The following is a 19,023-nucleotide window of genomic DNA, read 5'->3' as shown; positions in this document are numbered from 1 at the left end:
AGCCGTGTCAGCCGCCCTACGATTCGCAATGCAGTGAACACAGCATTCACGAAGATCGACCACCCGTACCCTAAAAAGTATTATGTGGTTTTGCGAAAAGTTTGGCACACCCTCTACCTAGAATTCCAGAGCAGTCACTTTTGATCCTTTTCAGACTCCCTAAACGAAAAGGTGCCTGTGAGCGTCTTGTCACTTCATGCTCATTAAATATTCGAAGGAGACTAGAGTCATCTTTTACCCTTTTCTCGACTCTTAAAAAATGAAAAGGTTAAGTTCAGTGTCTTAAAATTTATTGGCCACGATAACATTACCCAATTAGATTTTGCGTGCGTTAGCTTGAGTAGGGTTAATTCTCGTTCAATGGCAGCCTTTTCGGTGCCCACCGGCCAAGGTGTTCCTCCTGATGGGTACCCTCGCCCATTTCCTTCTGTTGGAAATGTTGGTGTTCAATATATCGCAACATTGTCTTTGCCTGGGTTGACCATTGGTTTACCCGTATGGTTGTTTTCAAACTCGGTGGTCTCAAGTGTGATGACTCCTGTCCCACCACCACCTCCTCCACCCGAACAACACCATGTTGATTCTAAGGTGGACCCCTTCCCTTCTTCGCCTATTGCTGCGTCCTCATCTTCTACTTCGCCTGGTGAAACCTTGGATTTCACTAACCAGGTGGCTAAGAAGAAGAAGAAGAAGACCAAAAAGAAGAAGTCTCCTAAGGGAAAGGTCGTATCTACCACGAAGCTATCAGAAGTGGAACCACCTTCTGCTCCTCCGCAGAAGCTCCGGTCTCCTTGTCGATTATGCAAAGGGGACCATTTTCTTTCTGATTGTCCTGGCATTCCCAGGATCCTAGATATATGGTCCTGTGACCCGACTCGCCCCTTGCTGTCGCAAATTGACGATACCTTACTAGTTGGTAACAGAAGAGGGAAGGTTCGTTTCCCTTATCTACTTTGTGAAGGTAATCATCTCCTTCGCCTTTGTCCACTTATGGATGAAGCTTCCCGTCTTTTGGCAAGTCTGTCGGATTCCTTACCCCAACTACCCGCTGGATATCAGCGTCTTTTTACACCTGCAGAGCGTCTCTCCACTAACCAAGTGATCAAACATGATTCCTCTTTGGTCCAGCTTTCTCTTCCTGAACCTACCTGTGCTCCGCCTGCTCCAGACCAGTCCCTGGTCGGAACAAGTGATTTATATTCATCATCTACGCACCACTTGATCATCAAAGATGAACCCCCTGAGTCCAAACTGACCGAAAGTCCACAGTTCAAGCTTACAAGTAACCCGGTCTTTCAAAAGGTCCAGCTTACAAGCGACCCGGTTTTGCCTACAGAAGTTCCATCTTTAGCTGCTCTTACATCTGAATCTAAACCAGACGAAAGTCAAAAGGTCCGGCTTACAAGTGACCCGGTTTTGCTTTCAGAACTTCCACCCCTAGATGATCCTACATCTGAATCCAAACCAGACAACAGTTAAACGGTCCGGATTACAAGTGACCCGGTTTCGCCTTCAGAAGTTACCTCCTCAGATGATGTTATCACTGCCAAGAATGACGAACCCACCGTCCAAATTCTATTCATTGACATAGACGTTAATGATCAAGTGAGCATCCCTCTCATTTCTTCACAACAGGAAGAAAGTCCATTAGAGGCATATCTGGCTATCTATCCAGTCCCACCTCCGAGCAACCTAGTTATTTCCTTTAATTGGGATCAACTAGTCAATCCTCGGTTACCAGCCTCCATACCATTTCGAATTATAGTTCAAGTCTATCGCGTGGTTATGGCTGGTACAATTATTGATGAAGGATCTCCTGTGAGTATCCTTTCTTCAACAGCTTGGGAAGCACTTGGTTCGCCACTGCTCCTGCCTGAGATGAGAAGCCTTGTAGGTTTCCATCGAGAAATCACTCGACCTTTAGGAATTCTTCCCAATGTACCTATCACGTTAGAAGGGAAGACCATCCAAATGGGTCTCATGGTAGTCCAAGGTCCGTTAGATTACAATTTACTCCTTGGACGAGACTATATTTATCGCATACGTGCTATTGTGTCCTCACTCTTCAGAGTGATGTTATGAAGGAAGAATGATCAAAGTCGTAGACCAACTTTCATTCCCCGGTTCACACTTCACATATAGCCATTTGCCATTCCTAAATGGTCTTATTTCCACAGGAAATGCCCCAGCACCCACCCCGTCATTCTGATGACGGCAGCTCACCCGGGCGCGTGACTGAAGCCCGGGGGCATCCTCCAATCGAGTCTTTCCAAGTAAACCTTCATTCCATCCACTCCGTGAATGCCATGAAGCTTGGGGGGCATGTACCTCGATTGGTATAATCATGCTGGGGGCATGCAACAAATTTTTTTTTTAACAAGCATAGTTTTTCGTTTCAAGCTTGTGTAAAAATGAAACCGAATCCAAGCAAAGTTCTTCATGGTTCAAGCTTGTGTAAAAATGAACCCAGTTACATCCCGTGATTGCCTTTTATCCGCTAAAATTCTGCTAGATGAGCCTTGGTTGTTTCATTCCATCGCCACCATCTTTTTTGCCGATCATATGCTTTCACTTGGTTGTTTCTCCTTTCCTGAGGAACTGCAACGATGAGTGGTCTTATTAGCCAGCCTCTTAACCTTTACGTGTTTCAAGTAAAGTTCCACCATTACCGGAACCAGTTGCTATCCCCTATACCACTCGTTCCTTCAGGACGAGTCGCCTTTACGCTCTTTTCTGACTCGTAAAATATGAAAAGATTGCCGAGTATTTTTCCCTTTTTGACTCGTTAAAGAAAATAAAAATGGAGGTCCGCTTTCAGCTCTTTTCTGACCATTTAAAGAGGAAAAGATTGCCGAGTCGCTCCTCTTGACTCGTTAAATGGTGATAAGGGGCGGTCGTGTTAAGTTCTTTTTGTCGACCGTTAAAACATAAAAATATTACCGGGTTTTTGTCGTTTCAAACTCGTTAGTGGTTACGAAACGACGTGGTTTTGACCGCTTTTTTACTTTTTCAGGTCAAAGTCACTAATCATGAAAAGTACTCCTCGATCGTAATGATCGGGTGGTTCTTTCGGGTATTATTTTATGCTTTTTCGGACCCGAGAGACACAACTTTACGAAAAAGACATCCCTGGAGTTTCCTTTTCTGCTGTCTTTTCAAACTCTCTAAACAAGAAAAGACGCCGAGTTCTTCCTTTGTCAGACTCGTTAAAACTTAATGACATCGGATTTTGTCACAACACAAGCATATGCTATCCCCATCAAGCTTGTTAAAAATAACTGGGGTACTCGCCAGAAATGGTGGGGGAAAATAAAATTTTTTGAACCATAATTGTTACCGTAACGGCAGTATGTCGCTCTTGAACATGGCACTTTTTGCTTTCGTGTCCAGGGTGGGGATATTTCATCTCATATCTTTCACTTGCTTCCATGGATTTGGGTACCCTATTTGACCTCTCATTCACTCATTGCCTCGTCATAATGACCTTTGATACATTGATGTCAAATACTGCCAATTCCGTTAATGTGCCGCCGATATGTTCAAGAGAAGTTGACCTCTGCAAATAAACAACCTCCCTCTGATAGTTCTCACAATCTTGATTCACGACATTATCTCTTTGTCTCGTGTCGATGATGTGGGAAACATTATGGCCCACCTTCGATCAAGGTCACTCCCTGTCGACTTCAGCTCATTATCCAGGAAGTTGACCTAGAGACTCCCTTCCGGTGCCTTGGAGCCTGCATGCCTCAATGGCAGGTTCTTCGTGTTCGACGTGAGGTTTTCATCATTGGCCTCCGATCGAATGATTCTACGGGTGTTCGACATCAGCTCATTAATTCACACGCCGTAGATTGTACCTATAGTACCTTGAGGGCCATTTTCATTATTGGTGGTACCTCTCGCGTCTGTTAACAGTTTCCATTATTGACTGGTAATCAGGCGATGTTCATGCATGTTCGACTTCAGCTCATATATTCACATGCTTGGACTTGTAATCTTGTTCGGGTCGAGATGGAGCGCAAGACCCTGGATTGTGTCTGTTGTAATCCAGGCGTAATTCTTGGTACTTGACTCATTCACTAGATGGCTGCGACCATACCTGAGTCAGTTCATTGATCCTAACCAGATGGCTGCGGCCATACTATGGATCCAGATTATTTATGTACTCTCTTATGGATGGCTGCGACCATGCCACGTACATCATGTAATTGAACTATCAGTCATGTCTCTTAATACAGCTCCACGGCTGCCGTAACTATATGTGCTCTTGTGTGCTCTTATGTGCGTTCTGGTAAAGCATTTCACCCCTCTCCACCTCTCGGACTTCATGCTTTAGGGGGCATCTGTTACACAGTAATTTGTCACCATCCCTGTTACTCCTCTTGTCGTACCTTAGAGGACTCATTCCGGGAGTTATAAGAAGTGACAAGGGCTAAAAACACTTGCATTATGTTCCCCTGAGTATGTACTCCATGTTCCCTGAAAACACCTTCTGCAGATCATCCCTAAAAAGTGCTCTTTTTCCATTGGCGCAAGTCCACAGTATCCTACCCGCGCCAATGATGGAGATCCTCAAAAGAGGACGCGACCATTGGCGCTCTATCTTAGAGCAACAGTCGCGCCAACCAAATTTAGTCGTGCTTTTTGCCTTAATGCACGTCCGACTGTTGTTTCCTTCATTACATGGAGCTTTTCTGAGGATAGAAAATCAGTTTTTTGTCGAGCTTTATCCATCTTTATGGCTTTTGCTAATTCCACGAAAGGTGTCCCGGTTCATCGCATCCTCCTCCATTCTCCATCTATATAAGCTTGTCATTATGCATTGGACAAGCTAGTGCTAGAAAGAGTGTTGGTGTTAGTGTTATGCTAGTGATTTGGTGATTGAGTGATAGTAGTGATGATTATTGATCATGGAGTGTTAGATGTTGAGTTCTTGGAGGAATGCTAGTGAGTGCTAGAGAGGTTATGCTGCCGGAGAAGAGATGCATGTCAAGACACATATAGTTACTCGCCCAGCCAGGAGAAGGGTCGACGTCAGAACAATGGTTGTAACTTTTCCTGTTTATTAATTGATGAGCGACTGCTATTATAGTTCCAATCTTATTATCTATCATAGTGATATGTTGATTTATTTCCTTTCTGACTGAAATATAGTTGTGCCTTGGTAGTTTTTATGTTGGTATCTGTCTCTTCCTTTGCATGTGCAGGTATTCGTTATGATCTGTTGGAGCAAGGGAGCGAAGATATCAACTCTGCTTCAATCATAGCGTTGGACTCCAAGTTAGTCTTCTTGATTCACCTTTGATGCATAACTAGGAACTTGCGTAGCAGCGTGGTTTGTTTGTGACTAGTTCTGTGATAGGCTAGTGGGATCGCCTCTGTCCACAGAGGGGATTTACCTTACCAACATTAATTCAAAATTTTTTAATATGGTTTGGGGTGGCGGGGTTGGTGGCCCGCCACCTCACATATATTTTTTTATTTAGAAGGGGAGTAATTTTCAATTTTTTAGAAAATAAGGGACATTGGGAAAATTAACAAGGCCGCAATTTCAACCATTTTCGAGAGTTAGGTTTCATGCCCCGGGGTCAGTCAAATTGTAGGACACTTAAACCTCGCCCTCAGCCCAACTTTGACCAAAACTTTGATTGGCTCGTTCTCCCTCATACAAGCTCGAGTTGACGAACCGTTCGCACCTTTGCGATCATGACGACGAGATCTATGCTCTGGTCCTAGTTCGACATCATTCTAAACACTTTGATTTTTGAGCATTCATAAACCTTCTTTGTCTTGTGTGTCTCTGGAGCCACCTGGATCATGGGGTGTGAGACCAAGAGGCTGAGATCAGAAACTGCGGGCATTAAATCGATGGGGTGTAAGACCAGGAGGCTGAGAGCAGAGACTGCGTGCATCAAATCAATCAACAAACTGAGTGACGCAGAGCCTAGAAAGGTTGATGCAGAGCTTGCGTGAGGACTACACAGAGGAACATAGGGCCTACAAGAAGCCATTCATTCAATATCCGGATCAACCAAAAATTTTCTCAGTGATTGTGTGAGGTAATCTCACAAATATTTCTGCCAATATTTCTCCCTGTAATTGAATAACCTTAGAGGTATTTAGAGATTTAATTAAGTGAAGGCTGCATTAGTATTTACTTTAATATTTGTCATAGCACGCAGTAAATAACTTGTATGGATTAACAAGTAGGAGAAGTAACATCAGTTTGTTGCAGTAGGGGTTCCTTTTGTGGAATTTTCACAGATATTGTATATGGGCAACAAGGAGGAGTGATGGAATATCTTACAGGAGATGCTTTGAGGGCTGAAAATTTTATAGAGAAGATCAAACAAATCCATCTACAGGTACAAGAAACAATGCAGAAGTCACAGGAGAAGCCCGTACATTATCAACACAAAACAGAGAAATCATTCAAGGTGGGAGATAGAGTATGGCTACAATTGAACAAGGAGAGGCTATAGGGGCTTGGTAAGAAACTTAAGGCACTAAGGTATGGTCCCTTTAAGATACTAGAAAAGGTGGGTGATAATGCCTATCGACTCAGTTTACCACCATATATGCGCATTTACTCGGTTATGAATATAGAGAATTTGAAACTCTATGAGACTTCCATGATAGATCAGGAAGAGGAATAGATCCTACCTTCTATGGAGGATTGGGCACGAGACACTCAAGGAAAGTTGACAGAAGATACAATTTTTTAGAAGAGGTCTAGAACTACAAGACAGGGGCAGCATGACCTTTGGTAGATTGAGTTGAAGGGACAACTTCCAGGCAAAGCTAAATGGTACACAAAAGAGAATGTGGAGGAAAAATTTCATCACCTCATTCAGTAAAATATTTTGGGTACCAAAAGCCTCCCAAAATGGGGAGGTGTGATCTGAATTGGATCATTATATTGTTTTTCGTCCATCTCAATGCATTTGGAGTGGAAAAAGTGGAGGAATCAGTGCACGAGACAATTTTTATCGGTGGTGTTATCACCAAAAAAATGATCATCTAGCCTAATTTACTAAATGGATCGAAGTACACTATGTAAAGCCAATTTTACCATAGTAAAATTGCTTTCACTATGAGAAATTACTTAATAAATCACCTTTGTTAAGTGATTTATAATTAAACCCATGAAGAATAATTAAAGAAATCACTATTTATTTGATTTTCTTCTAGGAATAATTAATTAAACCATTGTTCATTTATTATTCCCTGTCATATTTGACCCAATTATGGAAAATAAACAGATAAATCATTAATCATCTTATTTTTCTCTAAGAATAATTAATTAATCACTAATTAATTATTATTCTCTATCAAATTTGATTAAATCCCTTAGGAATAATTAAATAAATCATTATTTGTTTATTATTCCTTAACCAATTTCTTGAGATGATAAATAAATCATTTATTTATTTATTATTTCTAAATAAAAATTCAAATACTTTTTCCCTCCTAACCAAATATAATAAAATATTCCAAGTGGTTATTCCAAGTATGGGGTTAATAATATTTTATTATTGCTCATTATTCACTTTTGATCATTTTCATTGTTGCACTGATTGTTGTAACTCTGATTATTTTCATTGTCCACCACTATTTTTCTTCCATTTGAGTTCCCATTGAGCTCAAACATTTCATTTGTTGGGTTTACACATTATAGGGGAGAGAGACTCTACACAAGCTGAAGACGTTTGAGGATAGCCAAAATACAGATCTCATTGCCCTGATGATGGACTCACCTAGCTCGTCCGAAACGTTGGTTTCATAAATGGTTCACAGGTTTTCCATTGGCATAACACGTTTGAGGATAGCCAAGAACCCATCTCATAGAGGGGGATTGGTAACATTTATTTGTTCCCTTCACAGGCGTTATAATAAAAACTATTCTTTGTATATTTGGTTTCCATTGGATGATTGGAGTTATTACTGTTTCTTTTTGTTGTTTTACTATGATTGTGGCATAGATTAGGGCTTTGGCATGGTTTTTCTATCAGTTGTTGCAGATCTACAATGTTTAGTAGTCATTTATATTGTTGAGATTGTTTGTCATCCACAGGCTTAAGTGTTTTCTTTTTGTACATCTTTGAGGAGAAAATGCTACAACAAAATTGGTGACTCCACTTGTTTTATACTTTTGATCCAGAAACCTGGGTGACCTTCAGTTTTCAACTTAGGGTTTCTTCTTTTTTCAGTCTCTTAATGTTTCCTAGATTTTTAACCCTATATCTATTAAATTTCTGACTTCCGCAAGTTTTTTCTGATCTTTTCCGCAGGTCACAAGAACCAGCCGCGACAAAGACGACAATTTTTTCCGAGATTTGCGGACTAAGAATCAAGGAGCAGAAATCACAGTTTTTGTTAGAAAATTATATATTACGGAGCAATGGAACACATAAAATATTGCAGAAATATAAACAGAGAAAACGCACAAAACAAGAGAGACACAGATATACGTGGTTCACCCAGTTTGGGCTACGTCCACCCCGAACAGCCAGTCCTTCCTTTTGATTATCCAGCAAAATGAAGAGATACAACCTACAGCAAAACCGTTGTAATATCCTCTGTTTTCTCTCACAGTCTCACATCTATGTTTCTCGCTCACCGAATACACATCTATATGACAGCCTCAAATACAATGCCCTTATATAAAGAGAGGGGTTGCCTTCTAGGGCAAAAAACCCTAAGCTAAACATAAGTTCTACCGTCAGATCATCCGCCTAATGAACGGCCCAGATTGACTAGAAATTATTATACTTTTACAAGGCAATTTTACAGCTGTTTTTAGCTTCGGGGGTGCTGCCCCCGAAATCCCCCGCCAGGGGGGGGCTCCCAAAAGTCGCTGCCGCCCCCCCTGGACCCCCCACGGCAGCGATCATTTTACGGGCAGCGTTGCCGCCCCATTTTGAACTGGGGTCCAATATGCCAGTACTATAGAAGATAATCAGGCTCCACACCCAACAATCTCCCACTTGGAGACTAATTGTAGCAACTCCACCGCTGCTCCATTTGCTGGACAATGACTCCTCTTTGGACCTGGCTGTTTCTCATCTTCATCGTCATCCTTGAAGACCAACTGAAACTGAGCATATTCTCAGTTTCTCCCTAGTTACAACTTTTGTTAGCATATCTGCAGGGTTCTGGCTAGTGTGTATCTTTTCCAACTTCAACTCTCCATCTTCCAACACTGATCGTATGAAATGGTACTTGAGCTGTATGTGTTTTGTCCTGGAATGAAATGCTGAGTTCTTTGCAAGATGAATGGCACTTTGACTATCACTGTATAACGTGCCCATATCATGCTCCTTACCCAATTCACCCATAAACCTTTGTAACCAAATCATTTCTTTACTAGCCTCCGTAGCAGCAACATACTCTGCTTCTGTTGTTGAAAGTGCAACAACACTTTGGATTTTTGAAACCCAACTGACAGCTGTTCCTCCGACAGTAAATACATATCCTGTAGTGCTCCTCCTATTATCTCTGTCACCTGCCATATCTGCATCAACATATCCTTGTAGGGATATGTTTGAACCACCAAAGCATAATGCCTGATTTGTGGTACCTCTCAAATATCTGAGAATCCATTTCACTGCCATCCAATGTTCCTTTCCTGGATTGTTCATGTACCTGCTTACAACTCCCACTGCATGTGCAATATCAGGCCTTGTGCAGACCATTGCATACATTAAACTTCCAACTGCTGCTGCATATGGAACTTTAGACATATAATCCATGTCTTCTTGGGTCTTTGGGCACATTTCTTTGCTAAGTTTTAAATGGCTAGCAAAAGGTGTACTAACTGGTTTTGCATTTTGCATGTTAAATCTTTTCAAAACCTTTTGTATGTACTCATTCTGAGACAATGTTAATTTTCTATTTTTCCTGTCTCTAGTTATTCTCATACCAAGGATTTGTTTTGCAGCACCCAAATCCTTCATTGCAAATGAATTTTCCAATTTTCTTTTGAGCACATTTATTTCCTGCATGTTAGATCCTGCAACAAGCATGTCATCTACATACAATAACAATATAATATAGCTGCCATCATTTTGCTTTTTCAGATAAACACAATGATCAGAGTGACATCTAGTATAACCTTGTTCAGACATAAACTTGTCAAATTTTAGATACCACTGCCTTGGAGCCTGTTTTAAACCATACAAGCTCTTCTTCAACCTGCACACAAGTTTCTCCTTCCCTTTCACCTCATATCCTTGTGGCTGCTACATATATATCTCTTCCTCCAAATCCCCATGGAGAAAGGTTGTCTTTACATCTAACTGCTCAAGATGCAAATCTTCAGTTGCTACAATACTTAAAATAGTTCTGATTGAAGTCATTTTAACAACAGGAGAAAATATTTCATCAAAATCAATACCTTTCTTCTGTGCAAACCCCTTCACCACAAGTCTAGCTTTGTACCTTTGCTTTCCTCCATCATCTTCCTTCAGCCTGTAAACCCATTTATTCTTCAATGTAGTTTTTCCTGCAGGCAACCTGACTAAATCCCAAGTCTGGTTATGCATTAAGGAGTCCATCTCTTCTTCCATGGCTACCTCCCACTTCTTCTTGCTTTCAACCTGCATTGCTTCTTCATAACATTCAGGTTCACCAGAATCAGTCAACAATAAATAATATAATGAAGGAGAGTATCGTTCAGGAGGTCTACTTGTCCTAGTAGATCTTCTAACACCACTTTCAGGTGTTTGGGGTGCATGTTGTTGTTGTGATGGTTGTTGATGTTGTGGTTGTTGATTATTATTATTTTCAGGAACCTTTACTTTTTTAGTAATTTCATCAAGAACTGCGTATTCCTTGTTTTCTTTTTCTTGTTTCTTTTCTTGCAACTGATTCTTATACAAGACCTTTTCATTGAATATTACATCTCTGCTCCTAATGATTTTGTGATTTTCATAATCATATAAGCGATAACCAAAATCATTAACACCATATCCAATAAAGGTACATTTCTTTGACTTTGCCTCAAGCTTTGTTCTATTTTCTTTATCAATATGGACAAAGGCCTCACAACCAAAAGGTTTTAAAATAGAGTAGTTTACCTTTTTCCCTGTCCATGCTTCCTCTGGAACACCACCATCCAAGGAACTTGAAGGTCCTCTGTTTATTAAATAAACAGCAGTATCTACAGCATCTGCCCAAAACTGTAAAGGCAATCCTGCATGCAATCTCATGCACCTTGCACGCTCCATGATTGTTCTGTTCATCCTTTCTGACACACCATTTTCTTGTGGTGTTCTTGGAACTGTCTTCTCTCTGCGAATTCCATGCTCTGAACAGTACCTATCAAACTCTTTGCTGCAATATTCACCTCCATTGTCTGATCTAAGACACTTCAATTTCTTTCCTGTCTCAATCTCAACCAAAGCTTTCCATTTCTTGAAAGTATCAAATACATCAGATTTATTCTTAATACAATAAATCCAAGTTTTTCTAGTTGCATCATCAATAAAAGTAACATAATAACGAGAGCCACCAAGAGATGATACCTGAGCAGGTCCCCATACATCTGTATGCACAAGCTCTAATTTTTCGTTCTTCTTTTCTTTCCCAACTCTGAGAAATCTGACTCTCTTCTGTTTTCCATAAATGCAGTTCTCACAGAAATCCAAATCAACATTCTTCAAACCTGGCAACAAATTCCTTGAGTGAAGAATCTTCATCCCTTTTTCACTCATGTGTCCGAGCCTATGATGCCATAATGCTGCATCTGCTCCTTTGGAAGTCAAAGCATTAACAGAGTTAGAAATACCATTGCATAAATACAATGTACCAACCTTTTCACCTTTTGCTATTACCAGGGCTCCTTTTGTGACCTTCCAAGCTTTATCTGTGAAAGTTGTCACACAACCTTCACTGCCTAACTGCCCTGTTGAAATCAGATTTTTCTTTAGATCTGGAACATGCCTTACCTCCTTTAGTAGCCATTGGTTTCCATTCTACTGTTTTACAAGAACCTTACCCATTCCAACAATTTTACAGGGTTTGTCATCACCCAGACGAACTTGTCCAAAATCTCCTTGAACATAGTCATAAAAGTATTTCTTTTCAGGTGTGGCATGGAATGAGGCCCCTGAATCTACCACCCAGGAATCAGTAATATTTTCGAAAGAAAGAATCAAAGCATCTTGTAACACCTCACCTGTCACATTTGCTTCATGATTGTTTTCTTGCTGTGCATCTCCTTCTTTTCCCTTCCGAGATCTACAGTCTTTCTTTAGGTGTCCTTTCTTTCCACATTTCCAGCACACTATCCCTGATCTGGACTTGGATCTGCCTTTCCTTGATTTACTGCGATATCCTGAGCTCTTTCCTCTTTCCATTTTTCTTCCTCTAGACTCTGCACTCAAAGCATTTCCCGATGTCTCACCGGAGCTTTTCCGTCGCATTTCCTCGCTAAGGATAGCACCGACAACATCATCAAACTTTAAAGTACTAGATCCAGAAACGGAGTTACTAATGGCCATTACCAAACCATTCCAACTTTCTGGTAATGAGCACAAGAATAACAGAGCTCTAACTTCATCATCAAAGTTTACCCCTACAGAGCTTAACTAACTTGTAACTGTATTAAAATCATTTAAATGGTTTGCAACAGATCCACCTTCCGACATATTCATATTAAATAACCGTTTCATAAGAAATACCTTGTTTGAGGCCGAGGGTTTTTCATATAGTTTCGACAACGTCTGCATCAAACCCTCTGTCGTGGTTTCCTTCGAAATGTTGAAGGCGACTGACGCAGCAAGGCACAACCGTATTGTTCCGAGTGCCTTTCTATCGAGAAGGTTCCATTCTTCGTCTTTCATACCCGTCGGCATCTTTGTTTTTCCGCCCAATGGTAGGTATAGATCTTTCTGATACAGATAATCTTCCATCTGCATCTTCCACAGCGAGAAGTTTTGGCCGTTAAATTTCTCGACCCTAAACTTACCATCTTCCGCCATTGCTCCCACTCGAACCAGGAACCCTTCTTTCCTGCGAGTTTATCATCCAAATAGACCTTCGGCTCTGATACCAGTTGTTAGACAATTATATATTACGGAGCAATGGAACACATAAAATATTGCAGAAATATAAACAGAGAAAATGCACAAAACAAGAGAGACACAGATATACGTGGTTCACCCAGTTTGGGCTACGTCCACCCCGAACAGCCAGTCCTTCCTTTTTATTATCCAGCAAAATGAAGAGATACAACCTACAGCAAAACCGTTGTAATATCCTCTGTTTTCTCTCACAGTCTCACCTCTATGTTTCTCGCTCACCGAATACACATCTATATGACAGCCTCAAATACAATGCCCTCATATAAAGAGAGGGGTTGCCTTCTAGGGAAAAAAAACCCTAAGCTAAACATAAGTTCTACCGTCAGATCATCCGCCTAATGAACGGCCCAGATTGACTAGAAATTACTATACTTTTACAAGGCAATTTTACAGTTGTTTTTAGCTTCGGGGGCGCTGCCCCCGAAACCCCCCGCCAGGGGGGGGCTCCCGACCCCCCACGGCAGCGATCATTTTACGGGCGGCGTTGCCGCCCCATTTTGAACTGGGGTCCAATATGCCGGTACTATAGAAGATAATCAGGCTCCACACCCAATAGTTTTTAGCCCAAAAAGTGCGATCCCACCTAAAAACAGGTCAGTACCTGCGATTTTAGGGTTTCCGGGTTTTTATCATCTATGTTTCTGGGTTTTGCCGAGAGTTGTCTGCTGGGTTGTTTGACCTCTGTCTCATCCTGCTTAGGCCTTGATCTACTCTGATTTACTCGTCGAAGTGGAATTTAGCCCCCTAGGGCTTCTAGTACGCTTCCACCTTTATAGGAGGAGTTTAGTTGAGTGAGTAGTCTGAGTTTCTGCAGCACCTTTAGCCATTTTTTCGAGATCTTTACCCTTCTGTTTTAGATCTATAAAGATAGGTTGTCACCATACATAGTTTCATATTAAAACTTCTTTGGTCATTGGCCTTAGGGTCCCATCGATTGCCCTAGGTTTTTCACCCATCTCCCTATCTTTTTGCAGCGATCTTCCTCTCTGGTTTTTTGTTGTTGCTGCACCACTTTCCAGCAGCTTAGTGTCATTTGATCCCAATCACACCAACATTTAGATCTCTTGACCTTTTTAGCGTGTTTTTAATCGATTTCGCCACCAACCAGCACAATGTTTGAAAACCCAGTTTGCGTGGGATTTAGTTAATCATTTTGCTATTCATTTTTTGTTGTTAATTTCAGTTTATTATTAGCAAGCTTTTTTCTTTTTTTACAAACACGATTTGGGCTTAATCAATAAACACACTTTCACACAAAAACACACCTTAAGTGAAGGGCGCTTGGTTTACACTGCCAAGCCAAGACTTAACATAATAAATTTATCTCCCCTCATCAAGACAAAGGAATATTGTTGATCTCCCTCACCATTTCTGTGTCACGTGTGTCTTACCACCATTGCACCACCAAGGCGTTTGTTGCGGAGATTCTTAGGCCTTCACCCCCAGTTTTCGCTTGGGCATATTACCCCTCCCCATCGGGTTCGAGTTCATAGACCTTCGAGTCCCCATATTGACTCTTGACCTGGTTCATTCGATTCCTCATCTAATTCCAAGCCTCCTTCACCGCATATCATCACCATGTCTCGACCCACAACTGGTGCAGGAACCCAACCTGGTGTTGGCTCCGGTTCCACCCCAGTGGTCACATCTAGTGGAATAGCCTTAGGAACCGTTCCGACAGCCCCTGTTCTCCCTTTTATGGTTGGGTTAAGTCTCCCGGATTTTAGCCAGTTGATAAAAGACCCTATACACCATGATGCTGGTTTGCCTGCTATGCCGACTAAGCTTCCCTCAGACATCCCAAAGTTTGAGGGTAATTCTAGAGAGGACCCTACTAATCACGTATGCTCCTTCCACATGTGGTGTTTTTCCAACTTCATTACCGATGACTCCATTCGTCTTCGGCTCTTCCAATACACGCTCACTAGAGATGATGCAAAATGGTATATAGACTAGCTCGCCGCCTCTCATTCCGTTTTCGCGACTCTTGCTAAAGCGTTCCTTTCATATTTCCAGTTACCTCTCCAGTACGACACTAGTACGGAGCTATTGACCTCATTCCGTTAGTCCTCTACCACTCGCCCCACCCTTCGAAGATCGTGTCTACCTAGGTTGGTTTCGTAGGAGCCTTTTATCATCCATTTGAAAAGATGTTACGTCCCATTTTCCTCAGACAAAGGAAGAAGCTCTCCAAACCACTCTAAGATATGACCTGATTTATGCACAATCCGGTTATGTCTATACATTCATTCCAGACCTTCCCTGTCTTGGAAGTGCCAATGCACTAGGGGCATCTCACGCCACCGATGGTATCAATGGAACCCTTTCACACCCTTCCCCATATACTCAACAAAGTTATGGCTATCCGCAGGAGGGCACCAATTCCTCCAACACTTATGCCCCTCCTACTAGCATCATGTTTTTAGGGCCCCAACATGTCTACCAAATCGTTGCTCCTCCTTATGTACAGTCGAGCGCTCCAGCCCCTCAAGCATTAGCGTTGGAGCCTCCCATGCATCCTCAGCCCTAGCAGCCACCGCACCCTCAGGGTCAAGTGTTTGCACAATAGAGTGTGACCAATCCCCAAAATTAAAAGAAAATAATGAGGGGAAGGGTAACAAGGGTAACCAGGGTAGTCAAGGTAATCAACCTAGTGAACCCCAGGGGAACCAGCCTAACACCAATAACCAGCAATAGGGTAGCCAACCCAAGCAGAACAAGGCTATTCATATGAACAAGCCTTGTGCATGTTGTGGTGTACATGGAAATTATACACATGAGTGTCCTCTCTTACCCCAGATGCGCCAAATGTGGGAAGCTCAAGCAACTTCTAGAGGTCAACAATCACCTCAGAATCTTGCGCCATCTCAACCAACAGTGCTCACAAATCCTTTCCCTTAGCAAGGATTTGTAGCTCCTCAACTTCAACCCGGTCAAGCAACCCATCCCCCCAACCTTCTGGTCCTAGTGAATACCAGATCCTTATGATGAATTCTGATGAGGTTAACCCCTCTGATATCAACCTGCAAACTCGGTCGCATCAATATGACAAGCCATCGACTTCATCCACCACTGAGTCCAAAACTAAAGCATTTGTTGAGCCTCTTACGACACCAAATGGTCCGTTATAGATCCCTCAACCTAAAGTTGAGGCCATTCCCAATATCCCAAAGGGACCATTACGCCGTAATGCGGCTACCCATACATACAGTATAGTAGATGATTTAGCGCAATCACCTGCTACCATGTCGACGTTGGAAGTCCTCCAGTCGTTCCCATATCAAAAGAAAGCTCTACTAACTGCTTTGGGTGCAGTAGATCTTTCTGACAATCATTTGATTTTCTTCCCTGTTGATACATTAGAACATCCCCCATTGCCTTCATCCGTTTCTTTCCAGATACTAGTCCGAGTCTGTAATGCCATCATCTCCCAATGCATTATTGACAAAGGTGCATCCACCTGTGTGATGTTCGTTGTTGTTTGGAAACAACTCAAGTCACCTGAGTTGTCCCCCTCCACCATCACTTTGTGTGCTTGGGACGGACACTCCTCCTAGCCTCTTGGCATGTACTGCAATTGTCTAGTGACCCTTGCGGGCAAGACTATCCACGTTAACATTGAGGTTATTGATGCCCCTTTGGATTACAACATTCTCTTAGGTCGTAGTTACACATATTCCATGTCAGTCGTCACATCTACGGTGTTCCGCAAGATGTGCTTCCCCCATGAAGGGAATATTGTTACCATCGATCAATTGACTTACTACGAGCCGACATCCGTGACCTCCCCCAAGTCCATTATCTTGTCAATGTCAGATAAGCAGTCCTCACCTCCTCTCACCGGTGTCTCACCCAAAGTCTATAAAGATTCCTCATTATTGGGTGCTTTCCCTGGTCCTCCCCCTCTCATCTCAGAGCCTAACTCTATGAGTGTTTGCATGTTACAAGCGTCACAGGCTACTCTCAAGCAATTTGGTACATCCAATCAACAACCATCTCCTCAGCACCCTATTGTTACCATCCCAGCTGAGCCCTCTGGATCCACCCCCCGAGGACCTCCTCCGTTTGTGGGTGCCTCTCCTATGTTTCCACTAGGAACTGTTCCTCTAGGTCTCAACCATCCAGGAGCTATTCTGTCGGGACATTACCCTGTAGGCCAGATACCTTTCTTATTCCCCCCTCCGGGAGTATTTTATGTCCCTGTCATGGCTTCACTGGTCCTTCCTAACATGACTTTGGGGATCCCAGTATGGTACATTGATCCCCCTGCAAGCATTCCGCCTGGTCAGCTAAGACCTTATCATGCTTTGACCCCGGTTCAACCAATCCCTACGGCCCCTGCCACTGCTTCAGTTCCATCACAACCTCAACAGGAACCCACTCCTGTTGCGAAAGCATCCAGATAGGGGGCAAAGCCAAGAGGAAAGAACTTAAGGACAAGGCTCCCCAAGCTCCTCCATCCCCTAAGGCCCCAAAGTTGTCACCTCCGTGCGCTTTGTGTAAAGTTGTTGGGCACGCCACCAATAATTGTCCTAAGCTTCCTCATCTCAAACCTTTGGTTCATGAAATGTTCCCCGAGTCAAATATCCCTGAAGTCCATGTTAACTTGTTGGGTCCACCCAAGAAACTCAGAATGTTACACACAAATCACCCTTGTGCCTTGTGCAATCATCATGGTCATTATTCCCATTGTTTCCCTCATCTCGATGAATTTCATGATTGTCTTGAAGTGCTTCGCGAATACGAGGCCACTCGTAGTGGAACACCTACTCCTCTACCCATGGATTCTGGTACCACTAGTAAACCAGAACAGGGGGACTCTGGTCCCACCATCGTGATCCCTCCCCCCGATGTTGAGATGACGGACACCACAGGCCATATCCTTTACCTGTTGTCATCCTTGAGTTCCTCACAGACAAACCTTTCTATGCGCTTCTATCGAACCTCTTTCGACAGAATCCTAGGTCTCAACATCTATAGATCCTCCATCTACTAGCTCGTCATCTACCATTCAAGATGATGTGTATGTGAACCTTCTTTCTCAGGTTGATGCACCAGGTATTTCTGACGCATCATGTAGTCAGTATTCCTCCCATCTACCCATCTTTCATTCTGATGAGGACATCATGGAAGCTATGTCTACCCCTGATTACCCTTGTACTTAGGCAAGGGGGCATATTTTTTGGAGGATTCTGAAGGCCACTTCCTTCTTAATTCTCCCAATGCACTCTACCTCAAGAAATGTCGCTCATAGCATATCCCTTTGATTTGTGTGTCTTTATTTTTGCCATGAAGATAGGTAGACTGCATCATCTCATCCGTTGTCTTTTTCACCTTTCAGATGGATCCATCATCCACACCACATATCGATCATGTCGATGGTGCGAGTCGTTTCTCCGGGAATCTAGACTTGGCAGCCTGGGCCATTTTTACCCCCTTGCATACGTTAGTCCTTTCAAATGGCGTGTACATTGGATCTGTCACCAATAACTAGGCCAAATATGATGCAGTGATAGGTTTGTTAGTCGATGCCCTCGCTCATCGCATCCTTCATCTTCATGTTCGTTTAGATTCCTTGCTACTTGTCATGCAATTGAATGGTGTGTATCATGTGCATAACCAAATCCTATTTAGAAAATATCTACAAGTTAAGTTGTTGGTACGTGAATTTGAAACCATTACTTTCAGTCATGTTCCTAGAGCCCAAAATAACTATGTAGATGTCATTGCAAATAACATTCTAGATTGGCATTTATCACATGTATACCACAAAAGACAACCATAAACAAAATACATGGTGAACCATCAACGTCATATAAAAATGCATAATCATATCATGTTTCATATAAGTGTTTGGAGCCCATTGCTCTAAATACATCAGACATGCCCATAGCATGTTACAAAAATCAAAGGGATCCACATGTCCCTATATCTAGTC

This window comes from Pinus tabuliformis, chromosome 2_2 (assembly GCF_031772625.1).
Source record: "Pinus tabuliformis cultivar Carrire ecotype Pingquan chromosome 2_2, CPIR1, whole genome shotgun sequence".
Classification (NCBI taxonomy): Eukaryota; Viridiplantae; Streptophyta; class Pinopsida; order Pinales; family Pinaceae; genus Pinus; species Pinus tabuliformis.
The sequence above is the reverse complement of the archived record's forward strand: the minus strand, read 5'-3'. Positions refer to the sequence as shown.